The 23,122-nt window shown below is 34.7% G+C and overlaps 1 protein-coding gene across 2 annotated transcripts in view; it reads left to right on the top strand.

The window, feature by feature from the left end:
- Positions 1 to 23,122, top strand: part of RASAL2 (RAS protein activator like 2) — a 360,148-nt gene that overhangs the window by 186,585 nt on the left and 150,441 nt on the right. The window lies entirely within an intron of this gene.

A 23,122-nucleotide genomic window follows, 5' to 3' on the forward strand; every position in this document is an offset into this window, starting at 1 on the left:
CATTCATCCCTGGGTCGAAGGATGGGAAGGCTTTTAAGAGGCTATAAGTGTCAAACAGGTGATTTCTCCAATAAACCTAAAAAGCAATTTTTCATTCTCCCTACCCCCATAAAAGCATTCTTTTATAAACGTTTTTGTTTTTGTTTTTTGTGTTTTTTTAGCAATTACTAAGTGAAACTAACAGTATAAATAAGGCAGGGAAGGCAGGGAAGGGGTGGTATTGTCTGTTTGGAGTATTGTTTTTAGATGATTTCAACAAAAATACTGGATTCACTTGAAAAAACTTGTTGAATTCCCTATATTTATTCACTCCCAACAGACATATGCACATTATATTTATAAACGAAATTTATTGATGGATGTCCATAATACATGTTATTATTGTGGTGTATTACATTGTGTGGCTTATATTGATTTTTTTATTTTTCGAAAAGCCATCCATTCATGCAGCCAGTCGTTAGTGAGTACCAGCTACCTGCCAGACACTGCTCTAGGTTCTCAGGATTAACAGTGAAAAAAATAGATGAAAATCTCTCTCCCTTCATGGAACTTACATTCTATTGAGGAGTGACAGACAATAAGCAAGAGTAATAAGCAAAATATATACTGTGCTAGATGGTGACAAGAACAAAGAAAAAAAATAAAGTAGGGAGCAGGAATAGAAAGTGTCAAGGAATTATAGTTTTAGCTAAAGTGGCCAAAGAAACCCTCATTGACATTTGAACAAGGATCTGATAAAAGTATGGGAGTAGGGTATGTGGATACCTGGCGGTAAGGAGTCCCACCCTGGGAAACAGTATAGTGTGTGAATATGTTTGGAGTGTTCGAACAGCATAGGTGCCAATGAGGCAGGAGTGGAATGAACAAGGGGGAGGGTAGTAGGAGATGACACCATTGAGCTTTTGGGCAACCAGATCATGAAGGTCATCATAAGGGCTTTGACTTTTACTCTGTGAGATGGGAAGCCACTGGCTTCTGTACTGAGAGTAGGAATGCAAGAGTTGGAGTCTAGAGTCCAAATAGGATGCTGCTGAAAAAATCTAAACTGAAGCAACTTGGGCCAGAATGGTAATATTAATAGTGGAAGAGCTGAGAAGTAACCAGATTCTGGGTATGTTTATAAATAGAGCCATCACATTGGCTGTGGGAAGTGAGAAACAGAAGAATCAAGAATGTTGGCTAGAATAGCTAGAGGGATGAAATTATTATTTTTTAAAATGGGGAAGACTGTGGGAGAAACAAGTTTGAAAGTGTGATTAACCAGGAGCTCAATTTTGGACATGTTGAGCGTGAAGGTCTTATTAGACACCCAGGTAGAAATATGTTGGATGTATGAGTCTTGAAATAAGGGAGAAGTATGGACTAGAGATATGAATTGCAGGCCTTTAGCAAATAAATGATGTTTGAAGCCCTGGAATTTTTTTTTTTAAATTTCAATAGATGTAGGGGGTACAAGTGATTTTTTGTTACATGGAGGAGTTGTATAGTGTTGAAGTCAGGGCTTTTAGTGTACCCATCACCCAAATAGTGTATGTTGTACCAAATAGGTAATTTTTGATCCCTCATTCTCCTCCCACGCTTCCCACTTTGAATCTCTAAAGTCAGCTGGGCGCAGTGGCTCACGCCTGTAATCCTAGCACTCTGGGAGGCTGAGGCAGGAGGATTGCTTGAACTCAGGAGTTCGAGACCAGCCTGACCAAGAGTGAGACCCCATCTCTACTAAAAATACAAGGAAATTATCTGGACAACTAAAAATATATAGAGGAAAAAATTAGCCAGGCATGGTGGTACATGCCTATAGTCCCAGCTACTCGGGAGGCTGAGGCAGAAGAATCACTTGAGCCCAGGAGCTTGAGGTTGCTCTGAGCTAGGCTGACACCACAGCACTCTAGCCCAGGCAACAGAGCAAGACTCTGTCTCAAAAAAAAAAAAAGAAAAGAAAGAATCTCCAAAGTCCATTTTATCTCTCTGTATGACCTTGTGTGTCTACCCATTGTTTAGCTCACACTTTTAAGTGAGTACATGTAGCATTTGTTTTTCCATTCTCGAGATACTTCTCTTAGGATAATGGCTTCCAATATATATCCAAGTCACTGTAAAAGATATTATTTCATTCGTTTTTATGGCTGAGTAATAATCCATGGGAGAGTGTATGTCCCCCACATTTTCTTTATCCACTCATCACTTGATGAGCACTTAGGTTGATTCCACACCTTTGCAATTGTGAATTGTGCTGCGATAAACATATAAGTACATGTGTCTTTTTGATATAATGAATTCTTTTCCTTTGGGTAGATACCCAGTAGTGGCATTGCAGGATTGAATGACAGGCCTACTTTTAGTTCTTTGAGGAATCTCTATATTGTTTTCTACAGAAATTATGCTAATTTACATTCCTACCAACAGTGTATAAGCATTCCTTTTTTACTGCATCCATACCAATATCTGTTGTTTTGTGACTTTTTAATAATGGCTAGTCTGACAGGGATAAAGCAGTATCTCACTATGGTTTTAATTTGCTTTTCTCTGATGATTAGTGATGTTGAGCATTTTTTCATATGTTTTTTCACAATTTGTATAACTTCTTTTGAAAAATGTCTGTTTGTGTCATTTGCCCACTTTTTGATGGCATTTTTTTCCTTGCTGATTTGAGTTCCTTTTAGATTCTAGATATTAGTCCTTTGTCAAATGTATAGTTTGTGAATGTTTTCTCCCATTCCATAGGCTGTCTGTTTACTCTGTTGATTATTTCTTTTGCTATGCAGAAACTTTTTAGTTTAAGTCCCATTTATTTGTTGTTTTATTTTATTTATTTATTTTATTTTTTTTTGTTGTTGTTATTTTTGCTTTGGAGTCTTAGTTATAAATTCTTTGTCTAGGCCAATGTCCAGAGAGTCTTTCCTAAGTTTTCTTCTAGAATTTTTATGTTGTCAGGTATTACATTTAAGTCTTTAATCCATCTTGAGTTAATTTTTGTATATAGTGAGAGGTAGGGATCCAATTTTGTTCTTCTGCATGTGGCTATCCAGTTTTCCCAGCACGATTTATTGAATAGGGTGTTCTTTCTCCAGTGTATGTTTTTGTCTGCTTTGTTAAAGATCAGTTGGTGTAGTTGTGTGGTTTTATTTCTTGATTTCAATTCTGTTGCATCAATCTATTTGTCTACTTTCACACCAGCACAATGCTTTTTTGGTTACTATGGCCTTGTAGTATAACTTGAAGTTGGAAGCCCTGAGATTGAATGACATTCCTAGGGGAATGTGTGTAGGTAAAGACAGTAGAAGTCCGAAGACTAAGCTCTAGGACAACATTTAGAGATTAGGAAGATGAAGAAGCACTAGCAAAGGAAGGACCAGAGAAGAAAAGTAAAAACCCAGAATTTTGTTTCCAAATAAGCAAGTTGAGTCAAATGCATATGGGGAGGAAGAAGAGTACTGAAGCACAGAAGTTACTTCTCATTGACAAGAGTTCTCAGACTCTTGCTTTCAGCAGTTTGCAGATTACCAATGACATAGGTTTTGATTCACCAATTTTTTCCCGTTGAAAATCAGATGTTTTCTTAAGGCACATAAGCATCATCATGTCTAAAACACCCACTTCCAGATTTAGACAACCTAGAAAAAAACTATTTTCCTCTGGTAACAATATCCAGATTTTCATTTATTCATCAAAAGATTGTCTGAATTTAAGACATTCAAAGCACAGCTTGCTGAATTTTCAAAAGAAAATTATTTCTTCAGATGGTAGGGTTTTTTTTTTTTTAATGTACAAACAATACTGTAAGGTATATTAATTGACCATGTGAACTAGAATTAGTAAATATTCATTTTTAGTGTAAATGTAACCTATGAATTCAACTTTTTTTTTTAAACAAAGCTATCAAATATCTTTCAAGAACTCTGAAATGGGGAAAACTGAAAGCTGAACAGTGGATGTTTTTGTGAACTGTACATTTATGGAAGAAAATTCCTCTCTACTATCTGCATATTGCTTCCTACCTGGCAGGTGGAAAGCACAGAGGTGAATTGGGAACTCTCTTCAATCTGCTTGTTGCATTTCTTTCGACATTCCAATAAAATTCATGCTTTTGTGCCCAAATGGGCAAACTAAAGTATGAGCCTGAGATGTACAAGAATGTTAGTTTGTAGGTAAATCATAAACATGATCATAGAGCTGGTTTAATTAGAAAATGCCAAACATTCGTAAGGCCAAGGCCTTTTCAGTTCTCAAACAGAAAGTTCAGATTGAACTGGCAGATCCCAAACCAAACATCTAGTAACTCAAGGCTGCAGAGATCTCTTGCCTCTATTTTATTATATTCTGATAAAATCTTCAAGTTACTCCACGGTCTTACTTATAGAATCTCTGGATTTTTTTTTCAAAAACTGTATTTGTGATAGTAAATTTTTTTATTATCCTGGATTCCTTAAAAACCCAGAAACATTTGGTAAGTGTATTTAAAATTATAATTTAACATAATATGCCTCTAATATACTCTAGCAAGCCTTAGGAAAGAATATATCAAAAGTCTCTGAAAGTCAAAGCCAACTATCCAGAATTTTGTATTTATGTAAATGAAGAAGTCAAATAAAAAGACATCAAAAAAGGAAATTAAATTGGAAGATCTTGAGTAAAACCTAACCATATACCATTCTTTCCTAAGTTTATTGGTGTAAGTGATAAAAATTTGAGGAAACTTTGAAGGAAATGAATATTAAAAGCAGTATATGCTCTCTGAGGAATTATAAAATTATTATAAAGCATAAGCTTTTAATAAAAATTATTAGAGGATATTGATTATTCAAACCTTAGCTTTAACCCTGACCCTCTCTCTCACCTTTTTTTCTGTTGGGAAATCAGTTCTCAGTTCTAAGTCAAGGTGCCAGACCACAATTCCTTCTAACCTGGAAGTGGAAGTTTGGATTCCTAATTTGCTCTTTTATCTTCCTTATCCTGGCACAATTGAGATTTGTTCACTTCTGTGAAGGTGGCTGCAAGTCATTGCTGCTACTTACGGTTGTGCAAATTTATGTGTTGCCTGACTCCTCTGGGGACCTGTCATTGAATTGTCATTATGATTTGTATTTATGTCATAAAATTTCCAGCAGATGGCAGTAAAGTGTCTTAGATAAACGATTCCCTTTCTAATTCATGCAGATCATTTGTATAGGCTGTTCTCAGGGTTGCTGTTCTCAGTTTTTACATTCAAGTTCGGTGAGGATTGGTGCCCAAGAGAGCCAGAGTAGAGTCCTCTAAAATGTGATACTCAGGCAGGGACTCCTCTTAATCAGTCCTAGGCCAATATTAATCTTAGCAAACCACTGTCGTGGTTGGAGGATCAGGTGGGTAGGGGGAATGAGTGGTATAAATAATCAGGAATGGTTTTTAGATTCAGGCTAGACTTCTGGGGAAGAAAAGTGGCATATTGAACACAAGCATCTAATTGTACTCCTTCCAGAAACCTCACTAAACCTGGTAAAGGGATTTTATTTTAAAGACATGGTCCTTCGAAGACTTGGAGAATGAAAAAGAAGAAAACAGCCATACATACACACACAAGCTTGAAAGCTGAAAAGCAAATAGAGTGTGGTAAATGACATAGCTCACTTAAGAAGGCCAAACCTTAATCTGGCAATGAGGAAAGCTAAGAACAAATCTGATCTTTACCACAGAATCTTCAAATAGCTCAGGAATTGAGCCAGAAACACATGGTAGTCGATCCCTAGGTTCCCCATTCCACTGAACAACTACTCTTCCTACCTCTACCCAAATATAAGACCCAGGTATATTCTCTGGAAGAAAAAAACTAAGGCTATCTGGGTTGGGAGATAGCAGGCAAAATTAAGAGCAAGGCACTTTACCAAAAGTGAAGGAATTAAGTGAACATGTGCATACTGAATGATGAGAATCCTCTACCTTTCTTCCCTCACTTGCCTTTACCCTCCAGGCAGGAGATTAGAAGAGTATCCTTTGGGGTATTTAGCCCAAAAGGAAAGATCTAAGGATACTGACTTTCCCAAGACTAGCAGCCATCTGAAGTAAAGCCTCTAGTATGAAAGAGAGAGATCAAAACATACCAAAAGAAAAAAATAACTTGGAGGTACAGAGACTAGTCAGGGAACAGAAAACTTTTAAAAAATTATAAATATCCTCAGAAAGATAAGATATTACATACATGAAACAAAAACTGAATATCTTACAAAGCTAAAGAGATTTTATCTATTTAAAAAATGGTGACAAATAAAACTCAATAGAAGGGTTGGAAAATGAAACTGAGAAAATATGTCAGAAAGTAGGAGGAAAAAAGGTAAAATAATTAGAGGGCCAGTCTAGGAAGCCCAGCATCAAAACAGTGATTCCAGAAAAAGAAAAGAGGAGAAAAACACTAATAAAATAATTCAAGAAAAATGTCCATCATTGAAGAAATATGAGTTTCCAGATCGAAAGGGCCTACTGAGTACCTATGACAAGGCATATTTCATGAAATTTTAAATTCTCTGGTGACAAAGAGACAATCTTAAAAACTTCCAAAGAAAGAGAAATCAGAGTATATACTAAGGATCAGACAGGCTTCCTATAAGCACTATTAGAAGCTAGAAAAAATGAGGGATGCCCTCAAAATTTTGACAGAAATTTTTTTCCAACTTAGAATTCTGTATTTAACTATAAACCATTAGTCAAGTATGAGGATAACATAAAGACATGCAAAACTTTAAAAAGATTACCTCATTCATATCACTTCTCCCGAAGCTAACAGAATATATGCTCCACTAAGAATGAGGACAGGAGATGCAACACAGGGGAGAGACAAAGGGAACCCTCAGGAGAGTGATAGAGAGAGAACCAGGTATAACATAAAGAAAACCAGACTTCTCCAAGAAAATGAAATTGATATAACAACTGAATGAATTTAAACAATAGGAAGCAAATTTGGAGTTGAATTAACAATAAGCACATAAGAAATGTAAGCAAAATACTGCTTCAGAGTCTCTTCCCCAATCCTATGATGACCCTCTTTCCCTCTGTGAGTTGCTCCTGGTTCCATGGTGTGAGTATTCCCTTACTGCAACAAGCCAGTGAACCCGAATCTGTTGGTAACAGATTTAGTTGAGGTAGCCGATTGTGCTGGAACAAATGTTATTTTTCTGGATTTTGTGATACTTGTAGTATTTATCAGCATTTTAAAATGTGTAATTGGCTGTGATTTATTTTCTCTTCCTAAATAAACATTAACTTATGTGCCTAAAAAAAAAAAAAGAAATCTAAGCAAATGAATATTTAGACAGTAAATATGTAAGAAACAAGAAAGTAGCTTCGGACATAGAGAATACCTATATAGCACTTTTCTACCTATCGGGCACTTTACATATATTAATATGAACTTTTTAACCCTTGCAAACTCACAAGGTAGATACTATTACGACTTTCACAGGTAAGGAAACTGAGACATAAAGAGGTTAAATAAGTAGCCTAAATAACTGAGCAGTCAATAAATGGCAAAGGTAAGATTTGAACCTGGGAAGTTTGCCTTCAGGATCTATTCTCTTGGCCACTGTGCTATATTCTACATAGGATTTAGTATGTGGCTGATGTCTAATAGCATATGTAGTCATAATATTGTTTGTTCTTACCAAGATAACTATGTAACTATATAGGGAGGGTAAGAGAATAGGAAGTGTGTAGGTATCTACGGGGGTGGTTAGTGGAGGAGGAAGAAGTCAAATTCTCATCTTCCATACTAGAAAGTCAATGGATAACATCTAAAATAGAAAAATTAAAAAATATTGTAAAGCCATATTATTTAATATTTGATGGTAACTACCAAAAGAATTGGCTAAGAAAGATAAAAGTAGTTGCTTCTGGGGAAGGAAAAGTGGTAGAAGAAAAGGGCTAGGGATTGCTGTTTGTTTTAACAAGCCATGTAGAGCCAGTAGATTCTAAACTACGTGCATATATTATTTTATTGACAAATATAAACTTGGATTTTAAAAATAGGGAAAGGCATATACAGTTCACAGGAAAGAAAAGTAAAATGCCATTTAAACAAGAGAAAAAGATACCCATTTATAATCAAATCAAAGGAAGTTAAAACTACAATGAGCTGCTGGTTTTGACCTGTGAGATTAACAAAGATAAAAATGTTTGTGTTGAAAAGGTAGGAGGACACAGTATTCTAGTTCATTCATGCCAAATTGCTTTTATAGGTAGCAGCCTCTGCAGGATGCAATTAAGCAAAAATATCTATCCCCTCTGCCCCAGAGCAGCAGTCTACTTGTAGGAATTTATCCTGTAGATCTACTCACGCAGCCATTGTGTCAGTGTTTATGATAACACAAGTAAACACAAGAATAGACGCAACCTAAATATCCATCCATAGGAAGTTATTTGAATAAATTATGTTAAATCTACATAGTGGGTTACTATGCACCCGTTAAAAGGAAAGAGTAGTTCCAGGTGTATTAATATGAAACAATTTCCAGATACATTATTAACAGACGAGGAAAGTAGGTACAGAAATGTGTATGTATATTATACTATGATTTGTGTAAAAAATACTGTGTGTGTGTATGTGTGTGTGTGTGTGTGTGTGTGTTACTCTAGAACTGTTTAGAAGAAGCCTTTAACAGTGGTTGTTTCTGAGGAGAGAATTGGAGGACCTGGTGGATCAGAGTGGGAGGGAGATTAACCTTTCATTTTGTAATTCTTTTTAACATTTTAATTTTTAATCAAATGAATGAGTTAATATTCCTGAATAATAATTGTGGCAATAATACTGATAACTATATGTTAATAATAGAGAGAGAAAAGAGGGAAGAATAAACCTATTTGTACTAATGGCACATTTTGGTTCTTTATGATGTGTTTTAAAAAGAAGGAAAACAGTGAATTAAAATCTTAGGGAATTAACTGGAAGGGTATATTATATTCATGACAACCAGTGGGCTTTACACTACTAAAATACACTGTTTTAAAATTTAGCTAAGACTCTTCTCACTTTCCAGTCACCTGATTTGTAGCAGGATATTAAGTTGGCAATTAAAACAGCTTAGTTTTTATTTATATGCAGTAAAGAAGAGAAATTGAATCTGACTAAGGCTAAAAACTTCTTAGAATTTTTAGATTAGATTATTATAATCTAGTAGATTATAAAAATAACCTTTGTTGTGTGCCTCAGAAATGTTAAGGTATTTTCTTCTCCTTGTGTCTGTGAAATAAAATTTAGCAGAAATTATACTGGGGAACAAGTTTTCTGTAGATCATAAATGCTGTGCCTATGATTTAATGTATAATTTTGATTGTTCATATTTCCAGTGAATTCAAAACCCACAGACTGCTGTAGTAAAATACATAAGATTTTGCTCCCCATAGGTCTTGTATAAACTCATAGCAACCTTATCTCACATGAGAAGATCTGACAATGTAGTGTTTCTACCTTGGTTAGAAATATTTTTATTGTTTCTTATGGTGTTGGATAATTAGAGTTCAGAAGAATATCAGTAAGAAAGCTTGTTTATAAGTCATTTTATTTTATTTTATTATTTTTTTTTTCTTTTGAGACAGAGTCTCACTCTGTTGCCCAGGCTAGAGTGCTGTGGCGTCAGCCTAGCTCACAGCAACCTCAAACTCCTGGGCTCAAGCTATCCTCCTGCCTCAGCCTCCCATCATTTTCTTTTATTTTACAACTTCCCAAGTAATTTTAGTGATGAACCTAGCAAATATTAAGCTAAAAAAATAATCTTTTAGCTCTTAAAATGGCAGCATCTTCCCACCTTCGATTACAGATTTGTGACCTGTATGGAAACAAAACAAATAAAATATGAGCTACAGGGTTATGGAACAAGTGTTTTATTTCAAATACCATTTTAGGAATTCATACTACTTTCTAATGTTCTATTATGTAGCCTCATATTGAGATTTTCCTTGTCTCTTTTTCCCCCAAATATTGGGGAAATTATTCTTCAGTATGTTCACAATATGGTTTTTTAATTGAGGTTCAGGATTTTTAGTGTTTCTCTGCAAAGTAAAGCAGGTTTCTGTGCTTGTTGAGTGCTAGTTGTAGCAGTCTATTAGATTTGAGGTGATAGGCATCATAGATGAACCCTTTATAACTGAAAACAGCTTCTCGCTTTATTATAACTATTTAATTCATAAAATGTACTCAGTTTAGAAGCGAGGTAAATTAAAAATCAAAACAGCACACTTGAATTATTCCCAATTGTGTTCTCATTCACTTAGTTAACATCCTTTTTGAGTAACAGGCACATTCTAAGTTTTTAGTATACAGGCTAGTTTTAGCACTGATTGTAGAAGTTAGCATACGTTAATGGCTATCTCAATTCTTCACCAACCTTTTCGAAAAAGTAGTCTATCTGCACTAATACCTTTTTTCTGGGCTCTGAAATCTGGTTTTATCTGCCATTGAAATTACCCGCAGTATCAGAAATGTGGTAAGTTTCATAACTTTAGTTCCCTTCACCTTCTAATTCTCTTCAGGGTTTTTAATGATTGACTTCCTTTTGCAGCTTCTATTTTTGATTATTGTGACTTTTTTCCTTCTATTGCTGTGTCCTGCCTCACTGTACCTTCTTCAGTATTTACCACTTTGTAAATGCAGGCATCTCAAAGTCTTATCTTCACCCTTCTTCACTTGCTTTGTCCTTTCTCTGAAGTTGACTTGACCTATATTCATGTTCCCAAGTATCGTCTCTATGCCAATAACTTTTAAATCTCTTTTGGCTTCCGTTTCTCTTCTCAGTTCCAGACCTGAATTCCCAATTGGTCATCTGAACTTCTTTACCAGAATGTTCACACTGAAGCCATTATCTTTGGGTAGTTCCTCTTCTTCATTCCCTTCCTCGTTCACAACCTGTTCCCATATGATGGCTGTTTCTGTGAACATGACCGCCATCATTCTACTCCTTCTAACTTTACATTACTCATTTGTTTCTACCTCGATATTTTAATAACTACCAATCTCTTTCTGTTTCCATTCTCATCCTCTGTATTACTCACTTCACTGCCCATTTGTCATTATCTTAGAGCACTAATTGAATTATATTGCTTTCCTTGTTTAAACACCTTTGCTGGATCTCCATTATCTTTAAGATGAGGTTCAGATTTGCAGTGGCACTAAAGGTCCTCTGTATTCTAACCCAGACTTAGCTCTCCAAGATCATGTTTCCTTATCCACCAGTTACATATTCTGGGTTCTGGCCTCACAGGACTGCTTCAGGTTCCCCAGGCATTCTCATACCTGTGGGTGTTTGCTCACCTTGGGCATCAACCTGGAATGTCTTGCTCTATTCTTCCACATTCACCCCCTCTTCCTTCCATAGATGGAAATGACATTTATCCTAAGGGCCCAATTAGATATCCCCTCTTGGTAAACTTTTTCTTCATTCCACTAATCATAATTCGTCAGCATTTATCTGTCATAAACAGTATGCTTTTTGTACTTCTAACATTTGTATATATGCCCTTATGTTTTCAGTAAGTTGTAGGTATGTATCTTCTTTACTAGATGGGAACCTCTTAGATGGCAGGATTGTATCTTTCTTACCTTAGTATCACCACAGCAGCTGGTAGGTGGTTTCGAACATGGTTGCAGTTGCAGGTTGAGTGAGTGACTGATCTGAGACATTAGAAAAACTCTTCCTTGACTCTTTCAGGTGAAGGATTTCAAAGTGAAAAACAATCTTAGATGTTGGAATTATTTTTTATTCTGAAGCGAGAACCATAATTACTTTAGAGAAACCATTTAGTAATGAAATTAGAGAATTACTAAATATCATTATACAGCCACAGGGCTATAAACTGTACCATCACAACTATTTGTTTCAGTAAATACAAATCTGGTAAATTCTGTTGTCCAATTTAATAAGTCACAGTGTCAAGTGTGCCTAGTTGTAAATGTCAGACATGAGCTCTCTTCTGTTAGTTGATATCATAACCATAGTTGTGTTAGTGAGGAAAACATTTGTGTTTAAAATTTTGTTAATAGTACAGAGCTTTTGTTAAATATTTTCTTACATCTATACCAAATGATAAGAGAAATTATTTTAATGAAAGTAAATAACCATTTTTTCCTTGTTGCTGCATTTCAGATTGATAGCATAAATATGTGTTAGGTTATTGGGAGATAAATTGGTCTATCAAAATTAAACAGATTTTGCAGTTATTTCACAGATAGAGAGTCGGTGCAAAACAGACTGGAGCTGCCTCTAGGGATGAAGCGTTTGTTTTGTTATGACCCCCGTGGCACCCACCTGCAACTCATCTCTATAGTAACAATACTTAACAAAGAAAGCTCCCCAGTTTCCCATAAAGCTGTTGTATTCACCGGATTTTTCTGATTACTTTTTTTTCTTTAAAATGTACAGCCTATTTTCTTTCCTGTTGCCTTAAGATATTTGCATGTTAACTTTTTTCCCATTTTAACTGATATTTAATATAGCACAACAAAAAATTTCCATTTATTTCATTTTTTCATTCTGCTTACAGAATTCTTATTTTGTCTGTGTTTGACATGTTCTTTCTAACTCTGGAGAGTAGAAAATAACATAGGGAAAATTCAGGGTAGAAGCATGAATAGAACATGAATTCACAGGATGGGAAGGAAGAAAAAGAGATTCAAAAAGAGAACTGGTAATAAAGGAAAGGTCATTGTCTTAGTTCAGTTTTTTCTACTTACAGGCCTTAGATTTTTTTCCCTCTCACTTTAATCAGAGTAGTGCCATCCAAGAGTCAAAAACATATTTAAACAAATCTTTTGTAATCAATTTTTAAAAGTAGGCCTTGTAGAGAAGTTTCCAATCAGATATGTGTATTAGGAACAAGATGAGCTAGGGATAGAACTAATGAGATAATACACTGGGTGTGACTGAAAATACGTGAAGGAAGAAAAAATACATTTAGAAGCAGAATGTCATTAGCAGTGCATATAACAATTGGATAGACATAGCCTTGGAGTAGCCACTAAAAGCTAGGAAGTTTCACAGTGGTAGGTTAGGCTCCCAGGAATGAAACTGCATGCAGAATTGGAGAGAGGAGAAAACTTGGCTTCTTCTAATAAGGTTTGATATCAGTGTTATAGTATAGGGTTATGGTAAAAGATGAGCTTTTATAACTAAATGTGTAACTCTGGTTAATAAATTAAAATTACATTTTCTTAAGCTTTCCCAAGGCTTAACAATGAATTTAACTCCTCTGTTGTATTTATATATAGTACTATTGTCACTTTTCTTTGAGACAGGGTGTCACTGTATCACCCAGGCTAGGGCAGTGGCACGATCATAGCTCACTACAGCCTTAAACTCCTGGGCTTAAGCAATCCTCCCACCCTAACCTCCTTAGAGTAGCTAGGACTACAGGCGTGTACCACCAAATCTGGCTAATTTTTTTTGTTTTAATTTTTTGTAGAGACAGAAGTCTCTATACGTTATCCAGCCGGTCTTGAACTCCTGATCTCATGTGATCCTCCTGCCTTGGCCTCCCAAAGTTCTGGGATTACAGGTGTGAGCCACTACGCCCAGCCTTATTGTCACTTTTCATTGATATAACTATTGAAAGAAAAATTAATTTTGCAGAATCTTATGTGCCCACATAAAAGGCTGGCTAATACATTTTTCACATTAGAAATGGCGAATCATAGATCAAAGGTATGTGGTATCCATTTCCATCAGGGAATAAGAAAAATTCAATATTTCAGTAGCAAAAACCTACCTCCCTCTTATTCATTGTTAATAAGTGTGATTAACAAGTGAATTTTCAAAAGAAAACTCTAAAAGTTTATCTTTAGTGTATATTTATCTTTCAAAATTTATTGTACACTATTTTCATTATTTTGGTAAAAATGTTATGCTATTTCAGAATTGGCGGTTGTACCAAAAGTTTGTCTCAGAAGAGAATATCTAATTAAATTGTATTTTCCTCACTACAACCCCCCTTTTATCCTATTTTTCCTATTTTGTCTTCTCTCCTCTGGACTTTTAATCATATATTTTAAGTGATGAGTCTTCCTGTGTAAAGATAATCAAAAACATAGCATTATGCCTATGGTTTAAACCATGCTACCATATAAAGGTTGGAAGGCCCTTACTCAAGGACAAGTTTGTTGTAGTAATATTTTCCAGGTAAATAGAATATTCTCATTCTAACTAAGCATTTCTCCTCTATTTTGAATGAAAAAAATTACAAATTCTTTTAAAAATTCTAATATGTATATATATCCAAGTTTAGTTGCTGCCTCTTAAAAAGCTTTTAAAACCACAGTATTTGCTAGTATTCATTTAAATTAGAAGGAGCATTGTTGAGGCTAGAAAGTCGTTTTAAATTAGCAGCTTAGGTATAGGAACACCGTTAACATACCAGGGAGAATGTAATTAATATTAACAGTTTAATCGCAAAGCATAATTGGCCAGAAGACAACCTTGCTGATTCTTGTACCTAGAAAAGCAGTATAGAAATGTCCGATCTCCAGAGTGACCTTATTTAGAAAAAAGGTCTTTGCAGATATAAGTGAATTAAGAATCTCAAGATGAGAGCAACCTGGATATCTAGGTGGGCCCTAATCCAATGGCAAATGTCCTTATCAGAGCAGAAGAGCAGAACACACAGATATCTCTATCTGAGATAGGCCTTGTGAAGACAGAAGCAAAGATTAGAGCCAAAGAATACCTGGAGCCACCAGAAATGGGAAGAGGCGAGGAATAATTCTCCCCCACAGGCTTCTGAGAAAGTGTGGCTCTGCCTATACCTTGATTTTGGACTTCTGGCCTCCAGAAAATTGCAAGAGAATGAATTTGTGTTGTTTTTAAGTCACTCAGCGTGTGGTAATTTGTTATGGCAGCCCTAGCAAACTGATATGCATGATGATTTTTTTCTGATGAATTTAGTAAATTTCTTGATAATTAATATGCTGTACAAATTTCATCTACTGTCATACTTTTTAGGATACAGCACCATGAATTGGCTAGTTATAATTGTGATTCTCTGATTCTTCCTATTTCTTAGTATCACTGATTGCCACCTCAAATTTATCTCTTTATATTTTTAGAATAAAAAAGAATAGTTAGGAATGTGAAGAAACAATAAGTGATGTGACCAGGTAGGCATAATGATGACAAAAACAGTGACAATGTTAAGGTCTCATTTATTCCAGGCAACAGTCCTGTGAAACAAGTGCTGTTAATAGCCTCATGTTATAGATAAGAATACTGATGCCAAGTACAGGGCAAAACCAGAATTAATGATCTATATGACTTCAAATCTACCTTACTATGGTTCTTCCCCACCACTTTATATGAATCACAATTACTGATAGGCTATTTCTGATGAAGAATAACTTATAAATACTAGCAGGCAGCTGTGAGACCTTGTCTACCTTTTCTTCCTCTCCCCAGCTACATTTTGTTCCCTGATTCAACTCCCTGCAGAGTGGTTGACATAGCACATTGCCTTGCCCTAGAGAGGTCATCTTTTCATTCATCAAATATATTTTTAAAAATTCCTGTTATATGCTGTTCTGGCCTGTGTGAACAAAGCATTCAAAGACAGTCAATAGTACAGACAAAAGCCCTGCCTTCATGGAGCTTACATTTTAGTGGGAGTGATTATAAATAAACACCTTTATCATATGTTCCTATGGTGACACATGCTGTGGAGAAAAAATGAGATGGATAGAGTAAAGGATTTAGGGAGTGCTGTGGGTGGAGAAGGAGGCAAAGGAATATTATTTTATATGAGATGATCAGAGAAAGCCTGGATTAGAGAAAGCTGACTAATTAAGGGATTTGGTAAAGACCTGAAGAAAAATGTCCCAGAACTGAGGTTATGAGTCTTCAGTTTAATAGGGCCAATGAAGTGCTTAGCATAGTGAATAAATAGAGACCTGCTTCACGGCACATCTTCAGGACATTTTATAACATCTGCAATGGAGGAGACCCTCCTAAAAATTTTCAGAGATTTACAACAAAAATATAAAGTATTTGAATAGAAGTGATATTTGACTTCTTGGCAGTAATATTAGAAGCTGAGACCGTGGAACAATGCCCTTAAAATTTCAAGTGAATATGATGTCTACATTAAAATTATATTTCAAGCTAATGTATCTGTCAAGTGTAAGAAGAGGTCATTTAAGAAGGACAAGAGAAAAACAAAGCAAATCCCCAGAATGTTGGAGAAGGGAAGTTCCAGGATGGCAGCTGTGTAACTGACTGAGCATTGGGTTCACACTAGGGTGAAAGGGTGGAAGGCTCTGGAGTCTTCCCAATTAATGTCAACATTTCTAAATAATTTCTCATACCACTAGTATAAATACCTAAAGCAAGAATTGTTACCTTGAGGTAAACACCAAAAGGCAAAGTTAAAAATTAAAAGGGATTACCTTTGGTGGGGTGGTTTATAGGGCTGCCATTTTTTATTAGCCTATTTGATTTTAAGTACTGTTGATTTTTTTTACAATATACATACATTACTTTGATAAAAGTAATGAGTAACGTAAGAAACAACCTTTCTGAATGTATAAAATCAGCATGACAGTTACTACTTCACACAGTTGTGAAAAAAAAAGATTAAATGTAAATTCCCTAGCAGATTGCTGGAACATAACAGGTACTCATTAAATGTTAGTTTCTTTCTATCAGTTTTGCTATTTTTTCTGTGAGGAAAGATATCTTAAGTTCCAAGCAATCAATGTATAAATACTTTTTATATTCAATTTTAAGTATGGTACCAATATTTCAGACTTTTAAGTACTATTATACAGAGTTTAATAGATTATGACAAACATTCAAGGTGCCACATTTTTGGTGAGGACAACTCTTTTCTTTAAAAAATAGTTACAGTAAAAACATAGTCAGAAATTAAGTACACACCAAAAATTAATTTGATTGATGAAATATAACACTCTTTTCCTCCAGTACTTTGGATGTGCTTCTCATTATCAAAAAAACAGGAAAATCTGTATTTAGATTTAGCAATTCAGCATTTATTGTACATTAAATAAATCTTGATTGACTATATTATTGACCAAATTGCCTTGAGGAATCATAGCCGTTAGTAGGATGAAGGGTAAATATTATTGAGTGCTAAAGTTAAGTACTAGTTTATTATAGTTTTACTTTATTACATCACTGCTATCAGATGACTAGTAATCCCTGCACAAATCTTTTCTCAAATTGTTTGATTGGATAAGTTCAGAAGATTGGGCTAATAGTAGACCATAATATGAGGACCATAAATGATATATTATTTTGCCTTAATATTGCTGCTTGGAATATATATCTGAGATTCTGCAAGGTTGTGTGCTACATACCTAACTGAGAAATTATTTCACAGCAGCATTCCATTTGTATTTCAGGTGATTTATGATGTCAACATTTCTTATCAAGGTATCCATGATTACAATGTAGGGTATGTAGTATCTTATTTCTAATACATATTCTTTGTGGATGGAACAAAAGAGTGAACAGTACTCTTGGTAAAGAGGAATACTTTTTGACAGAGTTAAAGACTTTTTCACTTGTTTGTAGCTGCATTCGGCTATACTCTAGACCATGCAACGAACACATGAAAAGTGTTCCCGGAATTAAACGTTTCTGTAAATGGAAGGAAAAGAAAAAGACTTTGGAGAATCTGAAGCGATAATAGCTTGTGGGTCCTGGTAAATGAAGAAATCTGTAAAGATAGTTATAGCAAAAAGGTAAGGTTTTTGAGGGAAAGAATACTATGTCAAATCAGGGATGAATGATAAAAATTGTTCTCATTTTTCTTTTGTTTTTTTTTTTCCCCTCCACCTTTCATCTTAATTTAGAGAACTTATATGCAAAGAACATGCTTGGCACTTAATAACAGCTCCTCTCCCCCAGAATACTATTTTCATTTTATTTTACTCAACAAATGCTTATATAGTGGTTTGTGCCAGGTACTATTCTAAACACTTTGTAAATATTTACTCATGTAACCCTATAAGGGTGCTATTTATATTATTCCTGGTTTTTTGTTTGTTTGTTAATACTTGGTGAAACTGAGGCAATGCTTGCTCAAGACCCCGTAAAGTAGTAAATGGCATAGCTGGTATTTGAACTGAGGAATTTGGCCCTAACGTCAGTCCTCTTAACCACTGTGCTCTTTTACCTGCTAATAGTACCTTAGAAGTGCTAAGTAAAAGAGGCAGATTTCTGTACTTCTGTATCCTATGACATTGTCAATGGTTGAATCCCTGTACCCTTACCAAAATAAATTCACTAGCCAAGTTGTCTCTTTTACTGTTATTTAGTGGGGGAAAATATGTAGTCATCTATTTAAAAATATAAAGAGAGACTATATAAGGTTTTGTTGCATTGGCAATCATAGGAAAAACTGTGATGAATGAAATTGTTTATTAGAGATGACCTTCATGCATCATTTAGAGAACTTCTATACAAAGAACATGCTGGGCACTTAATAGGATTCAGTAAATATTGAGTTCAATTAAATGTTGAATAAGAATGTACAATATATTTTCAGCATTTTCTAATTCATCATGGTCTTTTAAATTTCATGTTTACATACGTGGGTATGACATATTATTAAAAACATGCATCATAAAAATTTTAGAAAATTTTGAAAATTGTGAGAATATTTTGATTATGCAACAACTGATGGTATAGGATTGTACAGGCATAGCCCATTAATAATAAATTTTACTAATTTCAGCTTAGATTTTCTCTATAGAAAAAATTATATTCTCAAAATTAGTGTTGTGGCCTGACGCTTTAGGCAGTGAGATGGAAGCTACTGAGTTTATTTCCTGATATGAGGGAGAAAAGGATGTCTCCAATTCCCATACAAAGGTATCCCTCTTCTAATTTCTCTGGATGGCGTTGGGAAATGTAATAGCGGCTGTATGATTCTGTCCTTAGTCACTAATGAATGTTTCCTGAGCAAATTTACTAATCTCTTTTATTCTCTCAATTTTTGTCATCTATAAAATAGCAATCAAATATTAGACTTTATTGAGATGATGATATTTTTCACTTATTTTTGTTTCCTTTTACTTATTTTTGTTTTTGTCAATATGACATTTTAAGACCAACCTGTTAAATAGTTTAGTTTTAAATGAGTTCAAAAACCCAAGCCATATGCTAAGTTCATTTTATCCAGGGGGCACATTTATCTTTTGATAGTAACTATTATTGAAGATAGATTATAGAATAGTATGGGCACATAATCATAATTCTTGAATACATTTAAAACCAAATTCTTTATTTTTTTCTTAAAATTACATCTCTATTCTCATTGAAACAGACCTCTTATAGAGGATTTTAAGTTTTTCATTAGTAGTGATATTTTTTCTTTAGCATCAGCAGTAATAAATTTAGACAACATGTTTTTTTTTTATTTCAGCATATATGGGGATACAAAAGTTTAGGTTACATATATTGCCCTCCCCCCCTCCCCCCCAGTCAGAGCTTCACATGTGTCCATCCCCCAGACAGTGCAGCATCGCACTCATTATGTATGTATACACCCATCCCCTCCCCGCCCACATCTGCCCGACACCTGATGAATGTTATTCCTATATGTGCACTTAGGTGCTGATCAGTGAAACCAATTTGATAGTGAGTACATGTGGTGTTTATTTTTCCATTTTGGGGATACTTCACTTAGTGGAATGGGTTCCAGCTCTATCTAGGAAAATACAAGAGGTGCTAGATCACCATTGTTTCTTATAGCTGAGTAGTACTCCATGGTATACATATACCACATTTTATTAATCCACTCATGTATTGATGGGCACTTGGGTTGTTTCCACATCTTAGTAATTGTGAATTGTGCTGCTATAAACATTTGAGTGCAGATGTCTTTTTTATAGAATTAGACAACATGTTTTATTGCCAAGGGAAAATGTTTACCTTTGTAGTAGACAGAAAAACTTGACTTGTTTTCAAAGCAACAGTGATCAGTCTTTGAATGTAGTATTCGTGTTGCTACATTGTGTTTTCTTTGTGGGATCACTGCTTTGGAATGGATCACGAATTAATTGTATGCCTTATATAATTCTATGCCTTTTATAACATTGCTTTTGCCTTTTCTGGGTATAATATCTAGTTTATTTCTTATGATATAGAACTTTTTTGTAACAGTAATAACTTTCTATTATATGTGTAGAACATTTAGAGGAAAGTTTTAACCTCTTGAAAGTTATTTTTATTATTTAATGGTATTTTCAAAAACTAAAAGTGATTTCTTTTGTTGATTTTTGTTTCTTATGTCCACAATGTCTTACACTTGGTAGATTATTTACTGTAACTTTAAAAAGAGGAGAAAAAATTTCATGTCATTACCTAGGATCTTTCAAAAATATTCCTTCTCAAAAAATAGGAGCAATATATTTTGCAGTGTAATATTTAAAATATACATATGATGAATATCATAAAATGGAACAGGATTGCCCTCTTAGAGCCTGGTAAATAATTGAATAAAAGGATCTTATTTTTATTCCTATCACCATCCTAATAGTTCAGAATTAATGGGTATAAGCACCACAGATTAATTTACCCCTTGCTTAAGAACTTACATTTTCTTTTGGGTAATGGATTTTCTATTAAAAAATAATCAGGACCATAATTTTTAAAGATTTAACTAAGGGATAATACTCTTACAGGAAAAAAAGGTATAGAATATCTACAAAGCAAAGACTGTATATACATTTGTAATACTGGTTTTTCTTTTCTTCCTTTCTTTATATAAAAGATAAGGTCTGATTAAGTTCATTGGCCTATTTAATATTAAGTATTTTTAAAAATGGAGGAAAAAAAAGTAGCCCTTGAACTGAGAAAAGGGACTCCTCATTCTCTCTTGAATTGTATTTCTTCTCAAGCACACACAATTTAGGGCTGAGCTATTGAGAATATGTCCCTTCCCCTTTCCTCACTTAACCTATTCTCTTGTTAAAAAAATAAAAATAAAAAAGATGATCTCCCTCTCCCCAGGCCCTCCATATCCTAGGACACAGATGTTCAGAAATTGCTCACACATTGTCACCCAAAATGATCATTTCCAAGTCAGGAGCTACGTCTCAGATTCTGGATGATACAGCTTTCTACACTTGCTAAAACAAATGAAAAAGCACATAAATGGGATGTCTTTTTGAAAATTCAGTGTATTATTCTAGTAGATACATGTTTTGTTTCATCTGGATTAATACACACTGAAGGAAAGAGTCACAGTTGCTGATAAACCTAATCTGGAGCAATATGTAAGCTCTTTTATAAAATTAATAATATTGTAGAAAATATGGAAAGCTATGAAGCAGAAAAATAACCCCAAAATGCCACTTAAAGATAAATTTGGAGAAGTAATTTAGTGTACCACAGTGGTTAAGGGAAAGCGCTCTAGAACCACCTGAAGTATGAATTCTGGCTCTACCACTTTGACCTCGGGCTAGTTACTTAATCAACCTGTCTGTGTCTCCATTTCCTGATCTGTAACATGGGCAAAGTAATATGGTTTACTTCTTAGTTCATCTATTTAAAAACTCTGTTCCCTAGGAAATTGCTGTTAGAATTTTCTTTTTTCTGTTTTTTTTTTTTTTGTTGAGACAGAGTCTCACTTTGTTGCCCAGGCTAGAGTGAGTGCCGTGGCATCAGCCTAGCTCACAGCAACCTCAGACTCCTCGGCTTAAGCGATGCTACTGCCTCAGCCTCCCAAGTAGCTGGGACTACAGGCATGCGCCACTATGCCCGGCTAATTTTTTTTTATATAGATTTTTAGTTGTCCATATAATGTCTTTCTATTTTTTAGTAGAGACGGGGTCTCGCTCAGGCTGGTCTCGAACTCCTGACCTTGAGCGATCCACCCGCCTCGGCCTCCCAGAGTGCTAGGATTACAGGCGTGAGCCACCGCGCCCGGCGAATTTTCTTTTTTCTTTTTCTAAATGCTTGATGACTCTTACCTCTTGGAGTTCTACTGGATTTTAGTTCACTTCCGTTAGTTATTAGGGAATAATGGACATTGAGTGAAGTGGCTACCTGTGGTAGTATTTTGAATTATGGAGCACACATATATCTTTTTGTGTCAACGCTATGCCAAAGACTAATTATACCATAAAATCCATGCTTTTTCTAAATAGATTTTATAGAAATAGTAGCCCACAATTGGAAATATTCTTTAAAACTAAGGCAAAAACAAATGCCTAATGACTTATTTTTACTGAAACTGTAAAAATAACTATTTTTATTTAGAAAAGTAGAATGATGCTTAAGTTGTGACAGCAGATTGGCTTAATAGGAAATCAACAAGGCTAACAGATAATTATCAATATATATTTACTTTTAAAGCCATTGAAAAAATGAGTTTTTGAAGGCCTTATTAAAGTATAATTTAAGCTGCCTTTTTAAATGAGGAGAGCCAGTATTACAGGTATGTCCTTGGCTCTGTGATCATATTTAGAGATAGTATTTATTAACATCCAATGCTATCCCCAAAATGTTTTTCGTTGCTTTTTGTTGTTTATTAATGAATTTTTTCACAGAAATAGGATTATCGCCTTTGTTCTTGTATATTCTTAACTCATATGATGAAATAAAGCTAGCAAAAGATTTCCTTGCATTTCCCCACTTATGTTTTTCTTGTTTTTCTTTGAAATATGATCTTAATCACATGAGAATCTGAGTTGAGAAAGGGAACTGATATTTGATTTTGCCACCTTCCTATAATGCTTCCTTCCTTGCTTAGGAACTTAAATTTTTAAGCCCATTGCCATTCCAGATAAAAAAAAATGCAGTCTGCTAAATCATCTTAACTGAAATGGTAAGGTCAAGCTTGGATGCTTAGCCAGAAGTTTTAAAAATATTTTGTAGCTATCATAATTGTCACTTGTTTGGCATGTGTTCTTTCTAAATACTTGTAAATACTTTGCTAACCATATGACTTAACAGGTCTTCTGGTCTTTATAATGCCTCTTTATCAGAGCAGAAGTGTGTGTCTGTGTGTTGTGCTGTGGTGCCATCGTATACAAATGAAATTAAGAATTAAAATTTTAATGGCATTTCTGAATAAGTGGGTGACTTTGGTGTTTGTCATTCCAATTATAAACAATGGTTTCCTTTTCTGATATGAACTCTACAAAGAATGCAGT

This window comes from Eulemur rufifrons, chromosome 8 (assembly GCF_041146395.1).
Source record: "Eulemur rufifrons isolate Redbay chromosome 8, OSU_ERuf_1, whole genome shotgun sequence".
Taxonomy (NCBI): domain Eukaryota; kingdom Metazoa; phylum Chordata; class Mammalia; order Primates; family Lemuridae; genus Eulemur; species Eulemur rufifrons.